The 8,300-nt window shown below is 25.9% G+C and overlaps 1 non-coding gene across 1 annotated transcript; it reads right to left on the bottom strand.

The window, feature by feature from the left end:
• Positions 1-2,779: 2,779 nt before the first annotated feature.
• On the bottom strand, positions 2,780-2,944 carry LOC129612118 (U1 spliceosomal RNA). The gene has a single exon (XR_008697204.1). It is a non-coding gene; the product is annotated as a U1 spliceosomal RNA (small nuclear RNA).
• Positions 2,945-8,300: the final 5,356 nt, after the last annotated feature.

Below are 8,300 nucleotides of genomic sequence, written 5' to 3' on the forward strand. Positions count from 1 at the left end.
AAAATTTTCAGTGGGATTCTAATATTGTCAATAAAACAATCTTATCCTCTAACATACAGATAAATGTAAAAACATAATATACATGTATGTATGTCATTCTTCAGTTAAATTTAGTTGCAGTTGCACACAAAAAATAACTTGCTATACCAGCCACATAAACTACATTCATTTTTGGTCAACTACTATTATTATTATTTACAAGTCAAAATCGATTTAAAAAAAATCAATATCGAAGAAATCAAAAAGTAAGATTAACCCAAAATATACAGATTTTCATACTCAAATAATCTCAGGTAAAAATAACTCACATACAAACTTTACTGTTAGAAAAACAATTGCTTTTATCTCAATATCCAATATAATTATGAGAAGTTTCATATATCACCATTCACCAATAATAAAATAATGATGATAAATTTATACTTATAAATTAATGTATACATACATACACAACGACAAAATGACTGATCATCGATATTACTAACACTTTCATATCATTAAAAGTTAAAAAAAACTCGACGTGATGACTGATTGACTACGAATATTAAATTTAATTCATGTATCTACATAATGTAGGTATAAACCAATCCTACACAACAGTGTTTCACAATTTTTATATCAAACATACGGTGTTACTGGTTTTCGTTTATATAAACACACATAACCAACGTATGTTACCAACATGGATACATATTATATCGCGTGTATAGCATAAGTTGATCATGAACTTGATGTGAGTTATATAAATATTTTCTTACAATGAATTGCCATGCGATTAATATTGTTTACGGTACTCTTTTATATTTTGTCCAAATAATTGTAAATTTTTATACAGCATTTACACATATGTAAGTAGGTATGAAAATGTTTTTATTTTACTTTCAGCATGCCAATTAAATATTAGCATTTGCAAGTATGTACATAATAATCAAACCTTGTGTAATAAAGTAACAACTTTTGCGGTTATTTTAGCGTTTATTAACACGTCCATTAATCAGCATATTTGCGGGTATGTATGTAAGTAGGTAAATGAAAGCGAAAACTGGCATACATATCTCTTTATAGAATAAATACATAATATTTTAGTAATAAGATAGAATAGATAATAAATATGTACACACATATTTAAAAGTGAAAGCACAACGGCAAATTTATTAACGTACAAAATTTAAGTAACACTGAAAGTAATATCAATCCCTTATATAAGCAGTAGAAATGCAAACGTCTTTGAACGGCTTAGTTCCTAATACTTAATTTTTACGATATGATTGATAGTTACACACATTTGTAGATTTTGTAGACTACCATACAATCGGGGTAAAAGCGAGAGCGAGAGCGCAACATTCTCCTAGAAGATGTATTAAAATCTCCCCACCTTCCCCACAGCATCGGCAAGTGGCTTCACTTTCCATATTTTATTTTTTCACTGCCAAATATAAATTTTTGCTATCAGTAGTAGAACAGTTTCAATTTAATTACTTATTTATTTATTTATTTATTTCCAGGATACTAAATTGTGCATTATACTTCAAATATTTTAAGAGTTCATAGAATTTTTGGTATTTACCGCTTTGAATTTTTCGTTTTTTAAGACTGAGAATTTTTTTTTATTAATTTCTTTTCAAAGGAAATCGGCAAGCAAAAACTTTTGGAAAACCGTACATAATAGTGTGTGTATTGTACTTGCATTATAGTCCATTTAACATAACACGATTTACTACAATTCAACAAATGATTTTAAAAAACTATTAAGGTCAGTTCCTTCATGTCAATAAAACTTTGTAAAATGTTATACATTGTAGTTAAAACAAACTGTATAAAATCATTATGAAATGTAATTTACGAGTATGCATTCACAAAATTACGTACATATCTACGTACATACATATATACATATGAACGTCCACATTTGGAAATTGTTACATCAAACTTTCATGAAACCCAATTAAATATTTGCATTATTTTAGTAACATCAAAGTTAATTTATAAATATGTACGTTATATATGTATGTGTCTGTATGTACAAACAAAATAAAATTTATAATATTCAAAGCGAATTCCCAATTTACCCCCTTTATGAATCAGATTTTACGTTTTGCTATAATTTAAAACTTACGAGTTAATTATATATTTATCAAAGGATATCCCCTGGTAAATCAAGTACGTAATTATGAAATTTCTAAACTTCATTAAATTTGTTTCTTCGAAAATTTATGAAAATGTAAAATTCTTCTTTCACTCTTTTTTCAATATCCCTTTCGGTGCAAATACTTTTATTTGTATAAGCGTTATTCTAACCTCAAATCACAGTACGTGATATATTGATGATTTACGTAATAACGTATTCTTCTATATTATTTTAAATTTCAATGCACTAACAGATTTGAAAATTCAATTAAAAAGTATTTATAATTGAGAAAATTTACTTTACAAATATGCTGCAAAAAAGAACAGATTAGTGGTAGACTAGACTCGACAACTTCTTAACGTGTATTATTTATATAAGAAATAGACGAGACAAATACGGGGAAACGCCACTTATTTTGATTTTTCCTATTATGTGAAGATTTTCAATTTAATGAAAAGTAACCAATGTGTAAAATAAACAAAGTAAAATTTTTCATAGAATCCCCGCAATTGAACTTAAATTGTAGGTAAAATAAAACAAAAAACATTGATCAAAAATGGGTACTAAATGTCAGGTTTAACAAAAAAAAAACAAAACCATTTAAATTTATTACTCACATAAATATACATCTACTTATTTTGAAATAATTATGTCGGGACGGCGCGAACGCCATTCCCGGCTACCAAAAATTACACGCACGAGTTATTCGCATTAGGAATAATCGCGAGGGTCAATCTCGTCTAAGTGCAATGACAAGACCTCACCTCGGAGGATCCGCCTTGTTGATCACGGAAAACCTCTGCGCCAGGTAAGTATGATTTCTTCCGCGTCTTTCCCACACTTATACAATTTTCCAAATAAATCTTCTGTGAGTTATAACTGTAAATATAAAATTTCAAAAAAAAATAATCTAGTAGTAACACATACACATTACACATAATTTTTACGATTACGGTATATTTATATAATATACAAACATTCACACATAAACTATATTTTACAGTCTAAAAAAAAAAATCTATGAAATAAACAATGCAATGAAAATAACTTAGCGAACAACAAAACAAAAAGATAAAAAATATTTTATTCACAAATCGAAATCAAAACAAAATAGAGGTAGAAGAGTTGACCTTGTCAGCTCTGAGAAACCCGAGCGACCAATCAATTGAAGGAGTTGTATAATATTAACGCATTGCTTCATACAACCTTTTGTTGTTTTATATACACATAAATTATTACTTTTGACTTGTTGTTTGTATTTTTACGTAATATGACTGAATATAGTTTAAAAATGTACAATATAAAAAAATTTTACCGAAAAGAATGGCCACGTTAACATGTTGCCGTAAATCAAACAGTTAGACAAATAAAATTTGAAGTCATACAATTTTAATGATTTTTTTAACATAAGAGCCATTACAATATATTTATTTGCATGAAATTGCAATTCTATAATTTCACTGGTTATTGAGATATGAACAAATAACTTTTGAGGTTGTATGATAGCTGTCACAATGTCAAACCTTAATAGTATATTTACATATTCGAAATTTTAATACAATAATGTTTATGGTTTTTGATAAATGGGCACATCACTTTTGAAATTGTACGGCAGGTACTGGAATTGCTGCTTCGATCATACCCAATTCCAGAAAGTTAACTCAATTAGTTTTTGAGTTATCGACGTAGACCAAAAACATATGGTTGTGCCTTAGACTGTTATTTCTTAGCATTACAAGTTGAGTATCAAATTTATAATACCCTTCCAACATACACTCGGCAGAATATAATTATATGTGTATATTATTTTTATTTTAATTCACTAACACAATTTTATAGAAAGTAATTGGAGTTACCGGCTTTTTAAAAAAATTGCCATATTTCTGTCATTGCAATGCATGAAAAAAAATTAAAAGAGCATTATTTTTCAAATATTTTGTTACGAAGGTATTGAAAAAAAAGTGTTTTTCAATTTTGAATAAATTTCTCATCCATATAATGTAGTTGTACAGTTTCTCCATAATAGTTGGAATAAAATTATAACAATTTTGAAATATGAACAGAGTAGGTACATATTTGAGCAGTTTTGTTAATGTTTGTTTGTGTATAAACACATATTATTTCTTTTGAATAAAACACTAAATGCGCTACCTGCATACATACATATATATATATATATATGTACGAAAGACATATTGCCATAAAATATGCTACAATATATTAACAACAATTAAGGAAACATAAATTTAATTTTATACAATTCTAGGAGAACTTGAATATTTTTTTGTAAATCTAGCAGATTCAAATTCTTTTTAACATGGCAATTCTATCATTAAAATGTTGTAGATACTCAACAGTTATGCTCAACAGTCACCAATGTAAACATTTTGTACAGAGGATAAGCAAACGTATGCACTTTTATCACATTGCTTTAAATATTTTACCCTTGTTTTGCATCGTCTCGTTTGTGCTGTAGTCTACTAAAGAAATAATAAACTGTTTTTCGTGGTTCAAAAAATATTTTGAAAATCATAAAAGTATATAAGAAAGTTGATTGAAAATTATTAATATTTTGAAAAAATAATATTGCGCGGATCGAACAATAGATTATTTAAGTTTGTATCTTACAGGAATTGTTATGTATTGCGAAATTGTAAAAAAATGGTTATTAAAATTAGAATTTGGTAGAATAAAAGAAAGAATATGCTGTCTGGCCATACATACATACTATGTATGTATTTTTATTCTATATATTTCGTCGGTAAGTTATAACTTCCCTAAAATTAAATATATACATACATGTAGCTCAAGTTTAGTAGGTCGCCAAAGTAATTCAACTCGCTTAGGTTATTCAGGAAATTTTTGCAAAAAAAAAAAAAAGAAATACATACATACATACATACATACGAAAAATCTGTTGCAATATTGAATAAAATATTATACCTGCCATTACAAAAACAGAAAATGATTTTGGCTTGCTTTGAATTTAAAAAGAAAATTTTATGAAAACAAAATTCCATAAAACTGCTGCTGAACTTGCATAAAACGTCTACTCCAAATTAATCAAAATAAATTTGTAAATGCAAAACCTGCAAAGGAATTGCGAACAGAAAAAAAATCATTCAATTTTTTTTACATTTAAGTACGAAATTCAACTTTTCTGCCCTTTCTTCTTTCAGCTTCCTTTTAAAAATGAAATAAAATAATAATAAGAAAAATTTCTTCAAAGAAAGGTAGAAAAATTGGAACTCCAAAGGAAATATATGCTATGTGTTTGTATATACGAACAGATTGTGTATGAATGTGGATATTTTATATTTTCCATTTTATCATTTCAAATGAAAAAAATTTCCATATTTTCACTTTGAATTTCCAAACTTATTTTTACTAAAAAAAAATAATGATAATAATGATGCTTATGATGATGATTTTGATATTAAAAAATGTTTACATTTCTTTTTAAATTTCCCCCAGAAGAAATCCCTTCAAAGGACCTCAATTATACTTTTGTAAATTAAATCGTTAAGCATAGGCATTATTACTTAAGTAGAATTTGGGCTGGAAAAAAAGTAACTTGCTGTTGAATAAATATGAAGTAGGTATCCTAAATTTTATCTTAATGTTTATAATTTGTGTTGCGAATGCTTCAAGGAAAAATTTTTTAGAAAATATCACACAACATCAGAATAGAATTTCTTTTAATCTTTCAAAATTTTATTATGCGGCAAAATAAATTTATATAAAACAACAGAATTTTTTATCCCGAAAACAGGTATCGCAAGAGAACTGCAAGATTTTTTTAAAAGTTCGACATTTGAAATATATATATATATATATATATATATATTATCGAATAAAAAAATTGAACATGACCCTCCAAAATTTATAATTTCAATAATACAAAACATTGAGTTTCAAACTAAATATGTGATGAACTTTTTAAGGAAACTTTAATATGATTTCAAAAATGAAAAATTAATCTTAGATATTCTGCGGGTTAGAATAGTATTTTATATTCAGATACGTATTTGAATTATTATAGTATGAATAGTGAAGCTATTTTCCTTAGCGAATTGAAAAAAATTTTCTTCGAAGAAAATTTTTTGAATATTCAATTCACTTCTTGTTTTAAAAAAATTTTAAGAAATCCAGTTAAAAAAAGAAAAGAAAATCGAAAATGGTTTTTGTTTCTAAAATAATTTTATGGAATTCTAGTGTGTGAATAAGTTTAATGAAGATTAGAACTAATTTCACCTTCAATTCAGTCATGGTTAAAAAATTTCTAAACAAAATTATTGCTTAATAAATTATAGAAATATTTTATTCTAATAAAATTGGCAGAAAATTCAAGATGCGATAATCTTTTGATAATCCATTCAGCTGATGTTTTATCATTCCTTATTTTCAAACATTTTAATTGTAGTATCGTATACCTATTGAAAAACCCTTTATAATACTTGATACTATTTTATTATCGGCTATATACAAAAACCCACAAAATCTGCAAATAAATGAATGGAATTAGAAAAATATCACAAACGGTAGAATGAGTGAAGTAAAGAAATACAAACAAGAAAAATAATTAGAGATTTATCTTTAAAAAATATTCGAATCTCTATACAGTGTTTTTTGTATATATATATTCTTGAGGTCAAAAACAGCAAAAAGAAAACCAGAAATAGCAATAACTATATATACATATATATTAAAAAAAATTAAATTATCTTTCTATATCCTTAAACATCAAAAAGTTATTTTGAACCTTCCAATTAAAACTCAATTTATATAAACAGAAGCAACAAAGTAATAAACGAAAAATGAAATTTTTGTTTCATTTATAGAAAAAAATAATAAGAGAAACAGAAAATGAAGGTCGTAAATTATAATTAGAAAAGGGATAATAAAACGGATAAATTTTTTTTTTTTGAAGGACATGATAAATCAATATCCTGTTAATGATTTGTGTTTCGTAAATTTTCATGAAAACGTTAATAAAATTTTTTTATGAAAAATATGTTAATAAATTGTATTAAAAATGAAATTAAAATCGCTAATCGCAAACGTGCAGTAAATGTTTTGGTCTTAAAAACTAAAAATTAAAGTTAATCGGGATGAAAAATGACATTTTGCAAACATAAAAATCGAGCTACCATGTTTGTACATAAAATATACATATTGTATGTACATAGGTTAATCAACGCTGCTTCTACTGCAATAACTTTAAGTTTTTACCTTATAACGCTTCTTCCTTCATTGAAATTAAGAGAATTTGTTGTAGAATAATTTTTTTTATAATGGACTTTCCGCGGAAAATTCCGTTCTAACTTAGATTTTGTAATTTATGAAGATAATATAAAGCTTCAGAAACATGAAAACTACAAAAGAAACACGTTCAAAAATCATAGCATGCTTAAAATTCTAAAGTATTTTTAAAGATTTTTTTAAATGCTGTAAGTTAAAAAAAAGCGCATAGGAAAATGTAAAAAAATTAAAAATCTGAAAAGTAAACTAGTTAGACCCTGTAAATCTGTAATGAAGTAATAAAAAAATTTTTAAGATTTAAGGTATAGAACTTAAAGTGCATTTCTGAATTATTGAAAATTTCCTGTACGAATTTCTTATTAAATAACTTTTCAATTTATCTAAATGTTCAAGCATATGAGAATGCAATTTCAATAAAAATTAAATTTGAATTGGTTTTGAATTGATTAAATTTGATTTTACATCGAAAAATTGTTACACTTGCATAACAAAAGCGCATGCCTCCATAAACGAACACTACAAGTATTTTATTTTTTTATTTTTATTGTTCTATATTTACATTACTGACACATCAACTATAACAAAGCAAAAATTAAACAGGCATAAATTTATCTGTGGTCGAAATACTCATTATCTGCACATTTTATACGCATATCAAACAAAATTGAGTTCTAGACTTTGTAGTTTGCAAAATGAAAGTCATTTAGTTCTCTCACTCAAATTTCTAATATTTACGGAACTTTTAACTTTTGATGACTACAGTTTTAACCTACATGACGACGGTTTTGCTAATGTAATTTTAATTATTTTGAAGATTTTTATGCTTCAGTCTCATCACTGGTTGAAAAAACTCTGAACAATTATTAAAAAACGCACAAGATACTAAAGAGTTTTTTTTTATCAATTTCAA

This window comes from Condylostylus longicornis, unplaced genomic scaffold, assembly GCF_029603195.1.
Source record: "Condylostylus longicornis isolate FDR11 unplaced genomic scaffold, ASM2960319v2 ptg000055l, whole genome shotgun sequence".
NCBI lineage: Eukaryota > Metazoa > Arthropoda > Insecta > Diptera > Dolichopodidae > Condylostylus > Condylostylus longicornis.